Genomic DNA, 19,160 nt, shown 5'->3' with positions numbered 1-19,160 from the left:
TGAAGTGTCTGAAGTGTCCAACTCAAGAGCAGGATGGATCTATGTTGCGACTTCGCATGTTGCAATGCGGACATGTCATGTTGTATAATATCTATTGCTGAGAACACTATATCACCCAGGAAGTACATTCTAGAGGACAAGGTTGCCATGCTATTGTGAACTACTGCTAGAGCCTTTTCTAGATTAACCCTGTCAATCTTGCGCAGTCCTTTAGCTGCTTCCTGCTGAGAAACTTTCCATATTTTATTTATATTGCATACAAGAAGCGTTCTTGATGTGGTTTTTGAGGATCAAGCAAAAAGTCCTGTAGTTCCTGATCATCAGAAAGAAGCGATAAATGTTGTTTCACCTGGGACAATGTTGAGGTTTTTAGCCAATCAAGACACAACTGCCCAATACTGTAAGTTGTCACGACCTCCAAGTGTTCTGTCTGCACGTAATGCAGGTCAGGCCTGCTGATCTTAAAGCCCTCGGTGTACTCCAGGAACCATGCTTGACATCCGTTAGTGTCTAAAGGCCAAAATAACCATTCCTTACAATTGGTGTTTGATGAACTGTGCGTGCCATTGCATAGCATGGTGTTTAATGTTTCCTCCTAGTATTTTGTAAACTGCTGCCAGTTTTTAAAACGTTCAAATGTGGGGATGTGTGGTGTGTTCAAATCCTGTATCTTAGCTAAACCAAGACATGAAGTTTGTTGCACACTTTTATTTAGGAAAATCATTTGTTGTGGTATAAGACATGCTCTAAACAAAGCCTTGGTCTCCTGAACCTGCTAATCTCTTGTCCTCCAAATTGATTTGACATCAATAGTATCCTTCCAAAAGTCGAACCCTTATGTGGACACCTGGGAAAGAAAGGAAGCAGAATAAATCAGCTTAATACTTGCTAGCATATTTTTCTATGAATGTGATGGTGCAAGCTTATAATAATAAGATACTGCTGTCTAATGTATCATAACCAGAAAAATAAGAAACTTCTGCACAAATGTTTTTGTACTACTCCATGGTGGTGTAGTGTTTTAACTTTAAATTTACATTTTATTTGCATAGTTAATTAAAACCATTGCAATGCAATATCTTCGTTACTACAAAACCAATAGTTAGCACTTGTTAACATTAATCTTTCATTTTGTAGGTGTAGGGCATTTGTGTGCCCATTGTGTGCAATTAAAAAAAGGAGTACTTGCTTTATGCAAAAATTGGTGACCATAATGTTGAAAATAGAACATTTCATCATAATTTGATGTGCCTTCGCACAGTTCATCAGAGGAAAAAACTGTAGAATGCTCTAGATCTTCTAGCATTTCATGCACTGCATCAATATCCCAATTATCAAAGATAGTACAAGGGGTGACGATGTCATTCAATGCTAATTTAAGCAAATATGGAACTGGTAAATGTACAGTGCGACCATACACATCATACGATACCCTATCCCAAACAATCCCAGAAGGAATTGGAACAGCTAAAATGTTCACCGGGAAAAGGTCTCTTTGTTCTTTGTGTGATGAGGAATGTGGTTTTAGAACCAAGCTCACCAGTCAGACAGCAGAGCGTTCTGAGAGATAGTGTCCATTTAGAAGCAGGAAAGAGACTGTCACAAAACCAATCCATAGGACTAGGAAAAGTAACGCAATTCTAATTCAAAGGTGTAACCATGGAGGAACAAAGTATTTCCTTTTCAGCCAAAGATGGAAACCACGCAATCTCATCAGAAATGTTTGAGGTGGTGGTGCTGGTGGATCAGATGAATCTGAGAAAAAATCATCAACGTAGATGAAGTAGCCAAAGCCAGCCTGATCTATTTTTGGCAGCTCTGCAGTTTTTGTAGAACTGGCAGTTGACTTGATCCGTGGTAGGTTGACGTAAACATCATTTGTGTCAGAATTCTGAATTGAAATCTCTGTTTTTGTACTAGTCCATTGTACTTTAGTTGTTATGGTAACAGGTAGAAGGGAAACTTCATGGTTGGTTACTGCTATCTCCCGTTGGGGAGAGGATGCTTCATCAGTAATTAAAGCTACCCTCCAAACTTTCTGTATGGTAGTGAGAGGAGGCAGGTAACTACCCAGGAGCCCATGCAGCCTACTGTTGAGATTAGGCCACTTAGTGTGGTTTGATCACATCAATGGAGACAAATGCCTTATTTTTGTAGCTGGCAAGAGGCGAAAGAAGTATATTTCATGTACCTTCAATGGCCAGGACAGGTACAGGTAGGATGGCCTGAATTATGTTGTGTCAACAATTTTCTCCCTGACCATATTCTCAGTCTTCAAGATCTAACCAGGAGCTGCCAGCACTTCCTTCACTTTGAATGTCTGACAGAATATCGACGTCAAAAATATCGACGTCAAAAATATCGGAGGCGGAATATCGATGTCAAAAATATCGAATTCCTATCTACATTATGGTAAGTACAAAAATATCGAGAAAAAAATATCGTAGTCAAAAATATCATTGTTAAAAATATATTTTTTTTAAATGTTTAGAAATAATGTAAAATTAAATAAATAATACATATAATTAAAATAAACATAGTTATATATGTTTAAAATTATAAGTAATATATATGTAAAAAAATAAACATATACATATAAAATGTTATATATATTTACTTAACAATATTTACAATTAATTATTATAATAACTTTTAAATTGCTAAAAAACATTTTATAAATTATAAATACATACATACACATACAACAATAATATAAATAAATAATATATATAACAAATTGTAAAAAAAACTAAAAGATTATACAACACATTAACTAAAACAGTAAATATTGGATAGCGTAGGGGTAAAAATTACTATTCCAACTCCAGAGAGTGCAACAGTAGGGAAGGTGTTGGATAGCGTAGGGGTAAAAAATACTAGTCCAATTCCAGAGGGTGCAACAGTAGGGAAAGTGTTGGATAGTGTAGGGGTTAAAGTTACTATTCCAACTCCAGAGGGTGCAACAGTAGAGAAAGTGTTGGATAGCGTAGGGGTAAAAATTACTATTCAAACTCCAGAGGGTGCAACAGTAGGGAAAGTGTTGGATAGCGTAGGGGTTAAAATTACTATTCCAACTCCAGAGGGTGCAACAGTAGGGAAAGTGTTGGTTAGCTTAGGGGTAAAAATTTATATTCCAACTCCAGGGGGTGCAACAGTAGGGAAAGTGTTGGATAGCGTAGGGGTTAAAATTACTTTTCCAACTACAGAGGGTGCAACAGTAGGGAAAGTGTTGGATAGCGTAGGGGTAAATATTACTATTCCAACTCCAAAGAGTGCAACAGTAGGGAAAGTGTTGGATAGCGTAGGGGTTAAAATTACTATTCCAACTCCAGAGGGTGCAACAGTAGGGAAAGTGTTGGATAGTGTAGGGGTTAAAATGACTATTCCAACTCCAGAGGGTGCAACAGTAGGGAAAGTGTTGGATAGCGTAGGGGTTAAAATTACTATTCCAACTCCAGAGAGTGCAACAGTAGGGAAAGTGTTGGATAGCGTAGGGGTTAAAATGACTATTCCAACTCCAGAGAGTGCAACAGTAGGGAAAGTGTTGGATAGCGCAGGGGTTAAAATAACTTACTAATAATGATTTTTTTTTTTTTAAATAATAATTTAATTATTAAATTACAATAAATTAATTAACACTACCAATAAATAATTACCAATTAATAATTAATTAACAATTAAATTGATGATAAATACAATTAATTAATAATTATTAAAAATGTATTACCAAATAATAATGAAATAAAAAATACTTAATTTTCAATACCAAACAGCAATAATTATTTTTAAAAAACCATTTAGCAATTAATAATTACTTAACAATTAATTATTGATAAATACCAATAAATCATAATTAATCAAATGTAATTACCAATTATTAATCAATGAGCAATAAATTAATTTCCCCAAAAAAATATTAATTATTACAAAGTTATCACCAAATAATAATTAACAATAAAATATTTATCAATACTCAACACTAAAATAAATAATTACTTAATTACAATTGATTTACTTCCCACCCTATTGCCCTATAACCTCACAACACACTTCAGTAATAAATTAATGCACTTAATATAATTACCAATTAATCAATTACTAAAAATTAATTACCAATTAATTATTTAACATAAAATTAATTAACAATATCAATAAATAAAATTAAATAATTGCTTAATTAGAGTAAATTACCCTATTCCTCTATAAACCCACAACCCGCTACGGTACTAAAACGCACAATTTACTTAAATAATACATATAACCTAAAACTAGTACAATAATTAACAAAAAATATAAAAACAAACATATAAAATACATATTAAAAGACAACACTAATATTAATATCGATATTACTAACATCGATATTTTTGTTATCGATATTACTAACTTCGATATTAACAAAAACTATATTTCTTACCTTCAGGTCGATATTAGGCCTGGGCAAAGCACTACGCTATGCTCGCGAAGTTTGCGAAGTTCGCGCTACTTCGCACTTCACGAATTGCATGTAGCACAGTGCGAACATGCGTAGCGTAGTCTTGCGTAGTGCTGCGGTCATTTTTTGCTTGCTCGCGGTCCTCAACGTCAAGTTGGCGACCGCGAGCAAGCAAAATGACATCCCGGCGAGACTTTTTCCTTGTTCGCGATCAGCAACATCAAGTTGGCGATCGCGAACAAGGAAAATAAACCTCCCGGCGAGATTCCCAACGCGAGGAGGTCAGGTTTCTCATTGCGAGGGTTCGCGTATGCTCGCGACCGCTCGCGATGAGAAACTACCAGTTCGCGTTGAGAAAGCTGCCGCTCGAGTAAAAATCTCCTCCAGCAGCAGAAAACTACAGCTCGCACTGTGCAAGATGCCATTTTCAATGATTGCACAGTGCCGGTTGCTTGTCCGCACTGTGCAATCATTGAAAACAACATCTTGCACAGTGCGAACATGTTACTACGCAGTTCGCGAAGTGCTACGCGAAGCTCGCGTAGTGCGAACTGCACTTTGCGTAGCTTCGCGAAGTGCTACTTCGCGAACTACGCCCACCCTTAGTCGATATTCTAGTCGTCGATATTCTTGACTTCGATATTATGTCCCTATGATATTTCCAACTCGATATTCTTGTAGATCGAAATAAAAAACTTGATAGTTAGACTGTTTACTCTTCACTTCACCAGTGGTGGTGCGTTTTACTTGGATGTTGCTTTGTTTGTCTCGGAAACTGTTCAGTTCCTTTAAAACTGCCAGATGTTTATGTAGATCAAATGGTGTTTCAGCTGCCACTATGCTGGGACTGTCGAGGTCTGGAACTCACATTTTTATTCCAAACAGGATTTCAAAGGGAGTCCGACCACCCAGGAATTTTTTAGGCAGATTGTTAAGTTTCCTCTGGACCCCATATAGATGATGTGCCCAACTGCGGCCTGAGTCTTGTACTCTAGCTGTTAAAGACTGCTTTAAGTCCCACTATTTTCTATCCATGGCTGAATTTCCTTCAGGATGAATACCGCAGGGTCTCACTCAAACTTCCCATGGCATCTTTGTAAACCCTGGAGGCGAATGCCAGACCTGGGTCGGAATGTAGTGTACCAACTGTGTATGTCCAGATAAAGACTCACAGATCTTTTATTACAATTTGGGTGTCAGCCAACCGCTGTGGCCATACCCATAGGAATCGAGAAAAGGAATCAACTGCAACCAAGATATTCTTGTAAGCCCCATCTCAAGATAAAGGGCCACAATGTTCCAGATAGACAGAAGCCAAAGGCTTGTTTGGAATCAGTAGAGTAGTCTGTCGTGGATGTGCCATGGTGGATCCCTTCATCTGCTGGCAGATTTTGCATTTGAGATCAAAATCCTTGGTCTGTCTATAGAGACCTGGCCACCAATAGCATTGCTGCAATAATGAAATTGTAGCAGCCACGCCTGCATGTGCAGATGCAATACCCTCATGTGCAGCTAGAATTAAACCTAACCTGTGGTCTGAATTTAGTATTACTCTATCCCGCACTCCAGGAATGTGAGCAAATGGTATACTTTATTCATCTAATTTCAAGGACTACTTGATTTTAGATATTAGAGCCCTAAGTTCAGTCAATTGCCCAGTGCAGCCCCCAAGTGACTATGATTAGGTTTTCTCCGGATGGAATTCTCCATCCTGCATAAACCCCTTTACGCAGAACATCAGTATATATGATGTAATCATACTGATTCAGAGGCAGAGAATAATCATGGTCGTATAGCAAAAAGGTGTGTGTTTGTAGTGTAGAGTCAAATCTGTAGTCTACTTCTGTTGCGGTAAATGAGTTATCCCACTGTATCCAATGTGGATGTAATGCTTTTGCGTTTGGAATGCTTGCTCTTGTGACGGCCTCTAAAGTCAGCACCAGGGGCGCAACAATAATTTGCTTTCCCTGAGCTAGTGCTCTCTCTCTCATCACAGCAGTTTGTGCTGCAGTCAGTATTTTTTCTGTTGGTGAAAAATGCATTTCAGCATTGGTGTATAAATGCAATTTATATGCAATCTGTACAGTGTCACCTTCATTAAATGTAACCCTGACACCCAGCAATTACTCAGTTCACCAGTTTTGTTGTGTTTACATGTGTGTGTAAGTGTCAGCTTGTACTGAATGTAATATTTTTCTTTGTTCAGTGGTCCAGCGTGTGCATGAGAAATCTAGATGAATCAGGTCGTAGAATGGTTTAACCCATTCTACGTAATCTGGAATGTTGGTTCTGCTAAAATTTGGGAATCCCAATATGGATTGTAACCTCTTCAATGTAGTAGGAGATTGTAAAAGTGCACACTTCTCTAAGAAATGACAGTTCGTATCCCAGAAACAGGCCACTGCCCATGCCCCACTCAGAAGTAGTGTCCTCAATAACCACGGCATGCTTAACCTTAAATCCAGCTACCTTCTTCTTTTGAACTGAGGGTTTGATGTTTTCGGTTTGTCTCCCTGTTTAATGATTTAGTCAGATGAGCATTGTGAGTCCTTCTTCGGTTTCACGTACTCCTCTGATCTGCACTCTGACTGTCCACCTCTTTCCAAATGTTTTTCTGATGGCTCCTGAAAGGAACAAGATAAACCTATATCAGTATCATGATACCTGTCAGGCGGTCTAATATTATCATCACTATGTAGGCTATAGAAGTTCTCAGTGGCTTCGTGTGGAGGAGACCCACCCTGTGATTTAGTTTTGTCTTTGTTTTTCTTATCATCCCACTTCTTCTTTGTAGAAGACTTGGGTGCTTGTTTAGAGTTATCCTTTTCAGAATAACTCTGTAGTTGTGGTTTACCAGGTTTGGCTCCCAAATTATCTCTACCCTTTGATAATTTTAAGTAATTTGCGCTCCTTTTGTCCAGGGGCCAAATCCCTTAGATGCTGGTGTAAAGTCAACGCTGCTACTTCCCCTTTAATTTTACTGAATATAATGGTGGATACTGCAGCAAAATTGCCCATTAGTTTCATCCCCAAATCCAGGGCAGGTGCTGTCCCATATACATTTTGGATCTGTCTAAGCACCTCTGGACGAATAGCTAATGAAGGGGTACCATATGCTCTGGTATATACTGCATCGTAACTGTACCCCAAGTGGTGCAATCTTCCACAGGGAGAGTCATCCCCATCAGCAAGCAAATTGGTAAAGTGCTGTGTTTTTCCTGGGCCCCATATGTGAAAACATGCTCCAAGCTGACTTGTTTTTTGTGCAATCCAGAATGGAATCTCCTCCTGTCTGATGGGAACCTTACCCAAGATTCCATTCAGTGTTTGTGGACTGATTCCCAGTGTGTCCAATTGTGGTTGCACAGCTTGAGCAGTCCGTGCAGGATTTAGTGTTAATGCTCGCATAACAAACTGTGTCAAGCATCTGTATATTGTCACTACATTTTTGTAAAGTCTATGCTGATAAATTATTGACATCAAGATGTGGTAACCAGTTAAGAATGGCCATGTTGCTCCTTCATTGTTAAAAGGGACCCAATATAACATTTTCTGTTGTGTATGTTAAAGGTATTTCTATTCACTAATATGGTTTGTAGTTGTTTGGAACTTCATCTTGTGCGTAGGTGTCAAATAGCCTTGTAATGTTGTCTGCTGCAGGGAATGTAAACCATGAATACCTCTGAACTATATGCTTCGTGATCTTCAACCACAAAGGTCAAATCTCCACCTGTAAGTGTGAGACCATGTTGTAATAGTTTCTGAGTAATGTTAAGTATTTTTGTTTATGGTTCTGACATTGTAAAAAATGTAATTCATTTTACATTGGGAAAAATGCTTTGAAACAATCAAGCTTAAACAACCTACAACCAATACACAGGCATCACCTATTCAGCTGAGGAGGATAGTCTCTACTACCAAAGATGTTCCCGGTTAAAAGGTGTGTAGGGGTCTCTGGGTATGTAAGAGAGAACTACTCAGGCGATCCATTAAATAAGAACCCAATCTACCAATGTTGGAAGCGCCAGGTCACACGGTTTCCATTTTCTCAGTAGGAACTGTCTGTTTGTTGGACAACATCAATGTTGGGATGGTGTTAGACTGATTCCATGCACCTCCTCAGGATATGTTGGCCTATAGACCTGCTAGCTCACAGTGCCACCATAAGTACCCCTAAACCTGGCAAAGTAACAACTGGCTTTGGCAACTTCAGAACATGGCAACCATGACTCCAGAAAGAATCATGTGAACAGATCTAGAACCTGTTTGCTCAGTCACTCGTGCTCACTCAGAAAAGGACACAAGAAATACACAAAGGGGCATTTTCAGTATTTATTGAACCATTGTGATTCCTGTATAAAAGGTATGTGCTTCAGTGATTAATAGACTGAAGCAGATAATAGTGATTAGCAATACAAAAACAGTGAAACGGATAAATGATTTCACCATTGTGTGCTAATGCAGTTATATTCTGGCATATAAGTACTGGGTATAGTGTACCCCTACTATGCACTCCCTAACCTAGTTGCCTGGGGCAGGTGTTTTACCAGGAATCTCCTACTTGATGATCTAACTACCCATTACCTGAAGGAAAGGTATGTAGGTCCCCGTCTTGGTCACAAGTTGGACATCCCTATCACAGACGGTAAACAGGAATCAGCTGGGCTGAGACTCCGACACAACGACAACCTCGCAATGACAGCAGAGTGCTCCTCTAATTTGTTCAGGGAAATGCATGTATATTTATAATAACATCATCCATTCTTCTATGTCGAGGCTTCAGCCGGACCCACATTGTTTATTATCTTTGTGATAACCATGTTGTTTCATGGACAAATAACAAACAACAATATTGTACAATGTGTGTTCAGGCCTTGTACTAAATGTTCATGGTGTTGTGATAGTGTAGTTACCAAGTGTATTTGTAAGCAATGTGGTTTCAGAGAAACTAATCATGCACTGTCACACAAGCAAATGACCTTCAAAAGTCTTTGTGTAGAAAAGAAGGCAAATAGGAAATGTGTATATGTAAAATGGGAGTGTTTCTTCCCAGGCCTAACCTAGCACAAAGACAAAAGTTAAAGCAGAAAGCGAAGGAAATAAAACATGAGAGAAAGCCCTTTGATTGTGACTAAGATGTCCAAGTGAATAAGTTTGATCATGCTGAGAAGAAAGCCCTAGAAAGGAATCCAGAGCGTTAAACACGATATTTTGACATGGCGAACGTAAAATGTTTTTATAGTACTGGTGCAATACAGCTGTTGGTGGGCAGAATAATTTTTTTATGCTTTTAAGAAATGTCAAAATGTGGCACTAAAATCCAACTTTTGCACAAAGCAAATGATAAATGTATGTAAATTGGGATGAGGAGTGACTGATGTATTTTTGATGAGTTGTGTGTTAGCTTGTCCTTGCTCAGAAATATCATGGGACAGCTGTTTGATTTTCTTTTACTGCAGTTACAGTCACACATGACCAATGTTTCTGTCCCTTGTTCTGTTTTAATGATATGTATCTAAATAAGACACAGAGGTGCCGATTCCGATCCGTTAAAAAAATTTACCGTCCGACTCGTATCCGTATTTTTTTACGTACGAATCGTACAAGTACCGTACAAACTGCGAAGTACGATTCGTACGTGAAAAATACATACGAATTGCGTCGGAAAAATGGTCCGAGAGGGAGCCGTAAATTTTTACGTCCGAATAGCGTCGGGAAAAGTGTCCGATAGGGAGCCGGACATTTTTACGTGCAAATCGTAAAACAGAAGTCCGAGCGCGCAAGTACGATCCGTACCGCCCGTCCGAATACACAACCGCATGTAAAAGGCCCCGTACGGAGCGAACGCTGTAGCCTACATGCACACGGGTAAACTTTTGCCCGGATACGAGTCGTACAGCCACCCTCACCCCGCACATGTCAGCACCGTACCCCCGTATGTCAGCACCGTACCCCCCCTCCGCACCGTACCCCAACACCGTAGCACAGCCCCCACCTGTATGCGCCGCACCCCAGGCCCGTCTCCCAGCCCCGCACCTGTACGCCCCATACTCCAGGACCGTACCCCAGCCCCCCACCTGTACGCGCCGCACCCCAGGCCCGTAGGCCAGCCCCGTACCTGTATGCCCCGTACCCCAGTACCGTACCCCAGCCCCCCACCTGTACGCGCCGCACCGCAGGCCCGTAGCCCAGCCCCGTACCTGTATGCACCGTACCCCAACACCGTAGCCCAGCCCCGTACCTGTACGCACCGTACCCCAACACCCCCCCGTAGGTACGCGCCGTCCCCCCACCCCGTGTAGGTACGTGCCGTCCCCCCACCCCCGTAGGTACGTGCCGTCCCCCCACCCCGTGTAGGCACGCGCCGTCCCCCCACCCCCCCGTAGGTACGCGCCGTACCCCCAGCGCTATGCGCTGGGGGTACGGCGCGTACCTATGGGGGTGGGGGTAAGGTGCGTACCTATGGGGGGGTGGGGGTACGGCATGTACCTACACTGGGTGGGGGTACGGCGCTTACCTACGGGGTTGGGGTGGGGGTACGGCACGTACCTATGTGGGGGTGGGGGTACGACACATACCTACACGGGGTGGGGGTACGGCGCGTACCTACGGGGGTGGGGGTGGGGGTACGGCATGTACCTACGGGGGTGGGGGTATGGTGCGTACCTACGGGGGTGGGGGTACGGCGCGTAACTACGGGATGGGGGTACGGCGCATACCTACGGGGGTGGGGGTACGGCACGTACCTACGGGGGTGGGGGTGGGGGTACAGCATGTACCTACGGGGGTGGGGGTACGGCGCGTGCCTACGGGGGGAGGTGGGGGTACGGCACGTACCTACGGGGGGTGGGGGTACGGCACGTACCGGGCCCCCTTTTCCTCGTGCATCACGGCGTACTTAGCTTTTCCGGCACTTTTTGGCTCCCGTAAAAATATAGCCGTGCGGAGTGCTGTGGGTACGAATCGTACTTGCTGGTCCGTAAAACGCTGCCTGACTCCGTGCGGGCATCGCGTACGCGCTGTCCAGGATCGGAATTGTATGTATTTTTTAGCCGCACGGTGTTTTTTACGATTCGTACGGAAATGGTATTTCTGTACGAATCGTACTTGCTGGTTTGTACGGTGAATTTCCCGGGTACGAGTCGTACGGAGAAAACGCTCCGTACGACCATTTGTACCCGGGTTTTACAGGATCGGAATCGGCACCAGAATGTATTAACTTGTATGGATAATCTTGCTGTTTTGATAAGGATTCAACAGTATAAGCAATAGGAGAGAAAAATTAAGCTGAAAAGAAAAAAAGTAGTACAGGAGGAAACATGGAGGGGGTAGGAGGTGTAGAATCACAAAGGGCTGGAGACCCAACAGGAGGGCAGAGGGAAGACACTACATTAATACATTAGATTGGGGGTGGACATGAGGGTGCGTTTGGAAGGAGGAACTCGGAGGGAGAGTCTGGGGGTAAGGAACATGGAGGGCGCGAGTGGGGGAAAGCAAACGGACCGAGAGCAACATAGAGGTGAAAACAGATGAGAGAGAACACAGTGTGGAGCAGGGAGTGCATCAATGGATGAAGGCGGGGGGTGCACTTGGCATAGAAAGAGGAACATGATTAAGTGCAGCTGAGCAATGCAGCCATGATCCAGGGCAGGGACAACCACAAGAATAAGAGGAAAGCCCACAAATAAGAAGCAAGCATTGACAGCGACAATGAAGCCAACCAGCGGTAAGCAATAACTGAGCTCTAAGCTCACTTAAAAACACTTTGCTTCTTAAAAACAAGAAAAATGCCACTAAGTCCAGAATGTCTTCAGGGCTCATTAGCATTCTCCATTTTTATTTTAAGTGCTTTGTGTTAGCAGGTTTTACACAACTGGCTGGCAGGTGGGCCTTTAAGGAGCATTACTATTGTACATTGCTAGTTGGGAACTGATTGAGTGATTAAAAGTTACTAGAGCAATTGAACGTTGGCGTGCTTAATACCAAGGCTAGTAGTCTTAAACCCACCCCATGTCTCTTTAATCCACCACCAGAAACTCCTTGCACGCTTGTCTAACTCTTGCAGGGTTCTCTTTTTGTAAAGGTTTTGCCGTCCTTCTCATCCTCAGTCTTCCGGATTTGTGTGTTTTTCCCTTGCTTCAGAAAAAGAAGGGCTAGTCCTCAAAACAGTGTTGCGCACTTTGCATGTTCTCCATGCAGGCTGCGTAACATGGAGAATATGCCCAGGCTGCTAGTCAGCGTCTGAGCACCGAATCACGGCGCTCAGACCAATCACATCGCTGCTAGGGAAGCATTGTGATTGGCTGACTGGTCGCTTCTGGTAAGACCACACGAGGGAGGACTACGGAGGTGAGGAAGCGGTGAGAAGGAATGTTTTTTTAAAAAAAAATGTATTCCCGCTTCTCGCCGTGTCCTCCCCCCTTGCCTCCCACATCCCGCATCCTCCCCCCTCGCACCTCTCGCCCCCTACCTCCGATCAGTGCCAGTCGCTGCTGGTTCCCTGTTTTATGATTCTGTAAATAACCAACTCTATCTTATGCTGGAGATCATCTGCTTGTCCGAGTATCATTTATGCAAATGTTTCATGGCTGTAGGGCCTGACCTGTAAGAGCGATGTCAATATTGTACATGTGTGAAATGCTATGTTACCATTATATACATAGACTAAATACATAAGATGTGTTACTCTATGACTGTATTTACAAACAATCTGTACCAAGCAACTTCATGATATTTTTGGAAGTAAACCTAACTTCCATCCTACCATTGAATGCCACAAATGTTTTAACTGCGTTTCTCCCTTACTTGATGGTTTAAACAGAGTGGTCCTCAACATTGCACATATGCACGCACTATCTGTCATCCAAGGGCGGCGCCTCCTGAAGGAAGTGGCCCGATTAGGGTCACCCAGGTCACTAATGAGCACCACTCAGCCTTCTGTTCCAAATGAAGAGTTGGACAGACAGTAGAGAATACAAACCAATAACTATTTATTAATATACTCTCAGAGTGGAGCCCGGTCCTCCCAGTCGCTAGGAGTGCTGCAGAGAGGACTGAAGTCGACAAGCATAAAGATACATTATGTACATCTCATAACCAGGCTAGAACACGCCTTCAGTGGAATTTTCCAGGCAGGTGCAGCTAAAGCAGTAAAATACAAAAAACAATTTCCGGACTTCTATCATTTACAAAGTATCCCACTTCCAACAGCGTTCCATTCGGGCCCATCACCAGACTAGTGGGAGAGGGCCTCTATCTAGTGAGAAAGGTATGCACTAATAGGAACAATGTACTCATTAAGGGAACAAGAAAATGGTGCAGCAAATGCTGACTTACATAGGGCAATGCGCAAACAGGAACATTTTTTATTCTAACACTCCGTTATGGCAGAGGAGCATTGCCCCACTGCTGGAACCAGCAGATCAAAACATGTAAAATAAAATTATAATAAAGCAATTAATAAAACTGCTTTATTTTCATTTAATTTTTGCTTTTAGAAGCCACAGCTTAGTCTTGAGGGTGGGCCCTTCAGCAGGAGGAGAAATAGTGGGCACAGGGCACTGCAAGTGCACGTCAGTTTGGCCGGTCATTTTAGGACGGCCAAACTGACATGCGCACTTGGATATCTCCAGGATGTTTCATAGAGATATCAGCAGGGCATTACCAGCATGAGAGTAGCATCTATATTGGCGCAGGAGGTTCTGGGAGCCTATGTGCATCAGGATGCGGGAGCTGAAGAGCGAGGCAGGAGGTAAGCAGCATTTTTTTTTTTTGTCCCCCGCGCTGCCCACCACTTTTCCCTGCTTGTGGCCACTACTTGTCATCACCTCTTCTAAAAAGCAACATGGTGAATAGAGTCACATTTAACATCCTTTGTGTCATTTCAAACCCTTTTCAAACTCGACCCTTTCTATGAAAGGAGCTCAGAGGAGATGCCCTCGCTTAAGACATTACACAAAAACAGTCATATATTGTTTTTTAATTGGCCAAATATATGCTCTTTAGCATAAATGCTTTGTTGCCAATGATTTCTTGATCCAGTTTAAATTGTTTTGTTCCATTTACAGACAAGTATCATTTATTTAAATTGCCGCTTTAGATCTGTGTTCAACAATCCGAGCATCTTCTGTTTTCGAAAACTCCATCGACACGAAATGGTCTCGTAAAAGCCGGACACGGGTTCATACGAGAACACGGATTGCAAAAGCCTTACTTTCCCCATGGGGCAAACCAGGCAGGTTAGAGAAGTTGATGGTTTCTGAAGAGCGCACGTGTATTTTATCCTGATTTTTGTACTGAAAATAGTGTTTAAGAAGTTGTGTTGAAGTGATGAGCTGCGCCCAAGCTGTGAAGTACAAACGGATGATAAGAAAAGAGACCTGCTTTTAAGACAGCATTTCTCCCTCTACCTGGTGAGCCTTATGTGATCCACTGTCCCCCCACTGTTCCAGGTAACAGGCAACCTCAGTCTGACCTGGAACAGGTACTTAATAGAAACTGAAGAGTTCTATCATCTCTCCTGGAGCCCGAGAGAGGAGTGGGAGATTCGCAACGACGGAAGCTGTTTTCCTTTTATTACCCCATGGTGGTCTGCATGGCACTGTAACGTCTCTTCAAAAGAGATTTCATGCTGGTAGAATGTAGCAAAGTGGACTCCCTGAGGATTCTTTGTCTTGTGCCACAAGAAGGGGGTTCCTTTCATTATCATGCATCATGGGTACGTCCTAATGGAGCAAAAATACAATGAAATGTAATGCAGTATAATGGAAGTCCCGTCTAATACTATGAGGCAATGCAATTGAATGTATTAAAATAGAGTCACTACACTATGCAATGGAATCAATATGCGACGGAAGTAAACACAGAGGGGCAGATTTACAAGCCCCTTGCAACATCTTTATGACACCGTTGTGACGCAGTGGCATCATAAACAATGCGCCACTATGCAACATATTTACAATGTGACGCATCTAGGGAGATACGTCACGTGTAAAACCCTGCACTACCTTATACCTGCCTCAGGTATAATGTATGCAGGGTGGGTGTTCCATCACAAGGAAGGCCCGTAAAAGTGACGCAGTGAAATCTACAAGATTTCACTGAGTCACTTTTGCGACCCCACTGCATCAAAACCTTATGCCTGCTTGCGTAAGGGGTGACGCAGCACAGCAAGTATAGGCCGCCCCTGAGCAGTGCTGGAGTTGCGTTGCGCTTGCGACACAACTCCAGCATTGCGTCACCCTTACACCGACAGATGCGTCACGCATCTGTCTATCTTAGCACCACGGTGAGCCGCATTGTAAATGAGGCATATCCATGGTGACGCAAGGGTTTTTTTTCGTCTCGCAAAATAACTGGTGCATCCCTGCTAATATGCAGGGATGAGCCAGTTATTGTAAATCTTCCCCAGAGGGGCTTATTTACAAGCCCCTTGCGCCACTATTACGTCATTTTTAACATGGGAAAAGTGACGTATGGGTGGCACAATGGGCTTGTAAATAAGCCCCAGAACCCTTGGAGAGGAATGCGAAGTGATCCAATGCCATGTAACGTAAGCCGTATGCAGGGAGTTCTGTACAACGCAACAGAATCAGTGTTCAGGGGAATGGACTGAAAATCATATCCATGGAACCCCAGGCAAAGTAATGGAATCAGTGTGCAAATCAACAAAGCCCAACTTACGGGAATATATTACAATGCAACAAAAGCAGATCATTTCTATAAACATGAACTACAGACATCTGCCTATAGTACAGACTGTGGGTGGTACCACAGGCTCGAGACAAATAGAGTCCTGGAGGTGTTTGCGGCTGGTCTGGCGAGGTGCACATGAATAATGGGAGGTTCAAGACAAACATAATTTTTAGGATGTCAAGTTTTCTTAAGAGTACCATGAGTGAAAGCCCTACACTTTGGAGTGCCATCCAATGTACTGATATTAATAAACATTAGAGTGCAAAGTTTTGTATAAGAAAGCCACAAGACGAGCGCAAAACAACGACATCACACCGTCACAAGACCTCTGCAACTCCCTCGCCACGCACTTCCACCGGAAGATCGCAGACATACACGACAGCTTCGGACCACAGACTCCGCCTCCAGCCACAGAACCAACGACCCTCACCAACATCCTCAGCTCCTGGACCCCCATCAGCACTGAAGACACCACCCACGTCATGAACACCACCCACTCTGGCTTCCCCACCGACCCATGCCCCCATCATATCTTCAACAAAGCCGACATCATCATCGCACCCCACCTACGGAACGTCATAAACAACTCCTTCACGACAGCCACCTTCCCTGAAAGCTGGAAGCACGCAGAAATCAACGCCCTTCTGAAGAAACCCACAGCGGACCCCAAAGACCTCAAGAACTTCCGCCCCATCTCTCTTCTTCCCTTCCCGGCTAAAGTAATCGAGAAAACCGTCAATAAACAGCTGACTGCATTCCTCGAGGCAAACAACTCACTCGACCAGTCCCAGTCCAGATTTCGAGCCAACCACAGCACCGAGACCGCCCTCATCGCAGCCACCGACGACATCAGGACCCTGATGGACAACGGAGAAACAACCGCTCTCATCCTCCTAGACCTCTCGGCAGCTTTTGATACCGTATGCCATCGCACCCTAATAACCCGCCTCTTCAACACTGGGATCCAAGGAAAGGCCCTGGACTGCATCACCTCGTTCCTCTCCGACAGAACCCAGAGAGTCCGCCTCCCTCCCTTCCGCTCAGCGGCCTCCGAGATCATCTGCGGCGTACCCGAAGGCTCCTCGCTCAGCCCAACCCTCTTCAATATCTACATGAGCCCCCTCGCCACCATCGCACGAAAACATAACATCAACATAACATCAACATCATCACTCAGCTGATACACTCCTTCACCAAAGACCCAGCCACCGCCAAAACCAACCTCCAGCAAGGAATGAAAGACGTCGCAGAATGGATGAAGCTCAGTCGCCTGAAGTTGAACTCAGACAAAACGGAGGTCCTCATCCTTGGACAATCCCCATCCGCCTGGGACGACTCCTGGTGGCCCACAACGCTGGGATCCGCGCCGACACCCTCGGACCACGCACGCAACCTGGGATTCATCCTGAACTCCTCCCTCACGATGACCAAGCAAGTCAACACCGTCTCGTCCTCCTGCTTTAACACCCTGCGCATGCTCCGAAAAATCTTCAGGTGGATCCCCACCGAAACCAGAAAGACCATCACCCAGGCCCTCGTCACCAGCCGACTGGACTATGGAAACGCCCTTTACGCAGGAACCACCGCCAAACTTCAGAAACGACTTCAACGCATACAGAATGCCTCCGCACGACTCATCCTCGACATCCCTCGCCACAGCCACATATCCACCCACCTGAGAAACCTGCACTGGCTCCCCGTCAGCAAGAGGATCACGTTCAGACTCCTCACCCACGCACACAAAGCTCTCCACGACATGGGCCCCGAATACCTCAACGGCCGCCTCTCGTTCTACACCCCCACCCACCAGCTCCGCTCCGCCAGCCTCGCCCTCGCCACCGTCCCACGGATTCGCAGAACCACCACCGGAGGAAGATCGTTCTCCTACCTGGCAGCCTAGACATGGAACTCCCTCCCCGCACACCTACGACTGATCCAGGACCATCTCACCTTCAGGAAACAGGGGTGAGTAGCGCGCTCTATAAATGCTCTGATTGATTGATTGATTGATTGATTGATTGTGAAGATTAGTCACATCAAAATAATATAAAACTGTTTATTTCCACGCAGAAGGATGTAATTGAAGAATGAATAGCAGTGACAATGATCACTAACATGCATGCTAACGCATGCAAACAAAATACATTCTTCAAAGAAAACACATGATGCTGAGCTCTCGGATGATTTAGGGTCTCAAAGCCCTCCTGGATGAAGAGAAGATTGGCCACTAGATATTAATAGGTCTACAACTGGTTTCAGGATGAGACCGTTGGAGGAGCACAGAAGAAGATTCTCACTCAGCCTGAAGGACCATGGGAACGAAACACATTGGTGCCGATCACGATCCGGTAAAAACCGGGTACGAACCGTCGGACGGAGCATATTCTCCGTCCGACGCGTACCCGGTCGTCAATTTCTACAAACAAGGAATTACGATTCGCACGGGTACACCATGACCGTACGATTCGTAAAAAAGTCCGACCGAACAAAAAAACACCTACCAATGCGATCCGGGAAAGTGCCGACCTGACGTCGGGACGCTCGCAGCCAGCCATTCACGACCCAGGAATCACGATTCGCACCGACGTCACCCCGCACGGTGAATATTTTGCGGCAGCCAAAAACTGCCGGGAAATCAGGACGACGCGAACAAGGACCACCAGTACGCGACGGACAGACGACGACGCGAACAAGGAGGACCAGTACGTGACGGACACACAGGACGACGCCACCAAGGAGGACCCGTACGCGACAGGACGACGCGATTGGAGTACCAGTACGCGACGGACAGACATGGACCCGAACCTACGAGTCATCCCTGCCCTCATAGCAGTTCACCTGCTCTACAGGCACCGACGCAGACGCCGCAGAAGGTCAGAATAACTAAGGGAGGGGGGAAAGTGGGGTGGGGTGGGGGTGGCACGACCAGGGCAGACCACAAAACAACCACATAAGTCACACATGGCCTGGACATACCTGACTCCCATGCCCTGGTCACCACGAGGGGGTGGGGGTGTGTCCTGATAAGCCA

This window comes from Triturus cristatus, chromosome 3_1 (genome assembly GCF_964204655.1).
Source record: "Triturus cristatus chromosome 3_1, aTriCri1.1, whole genome shotgun sequence".
Classification (NCBI taxonomy): Eukaryota; Metazoa; Chordata; class Amphibia; order Caudata; family Salamandridae; genus Triturus; species Triturus cristatus.
Note: the sequence above shows the minus strand (reverse complement) of the source record.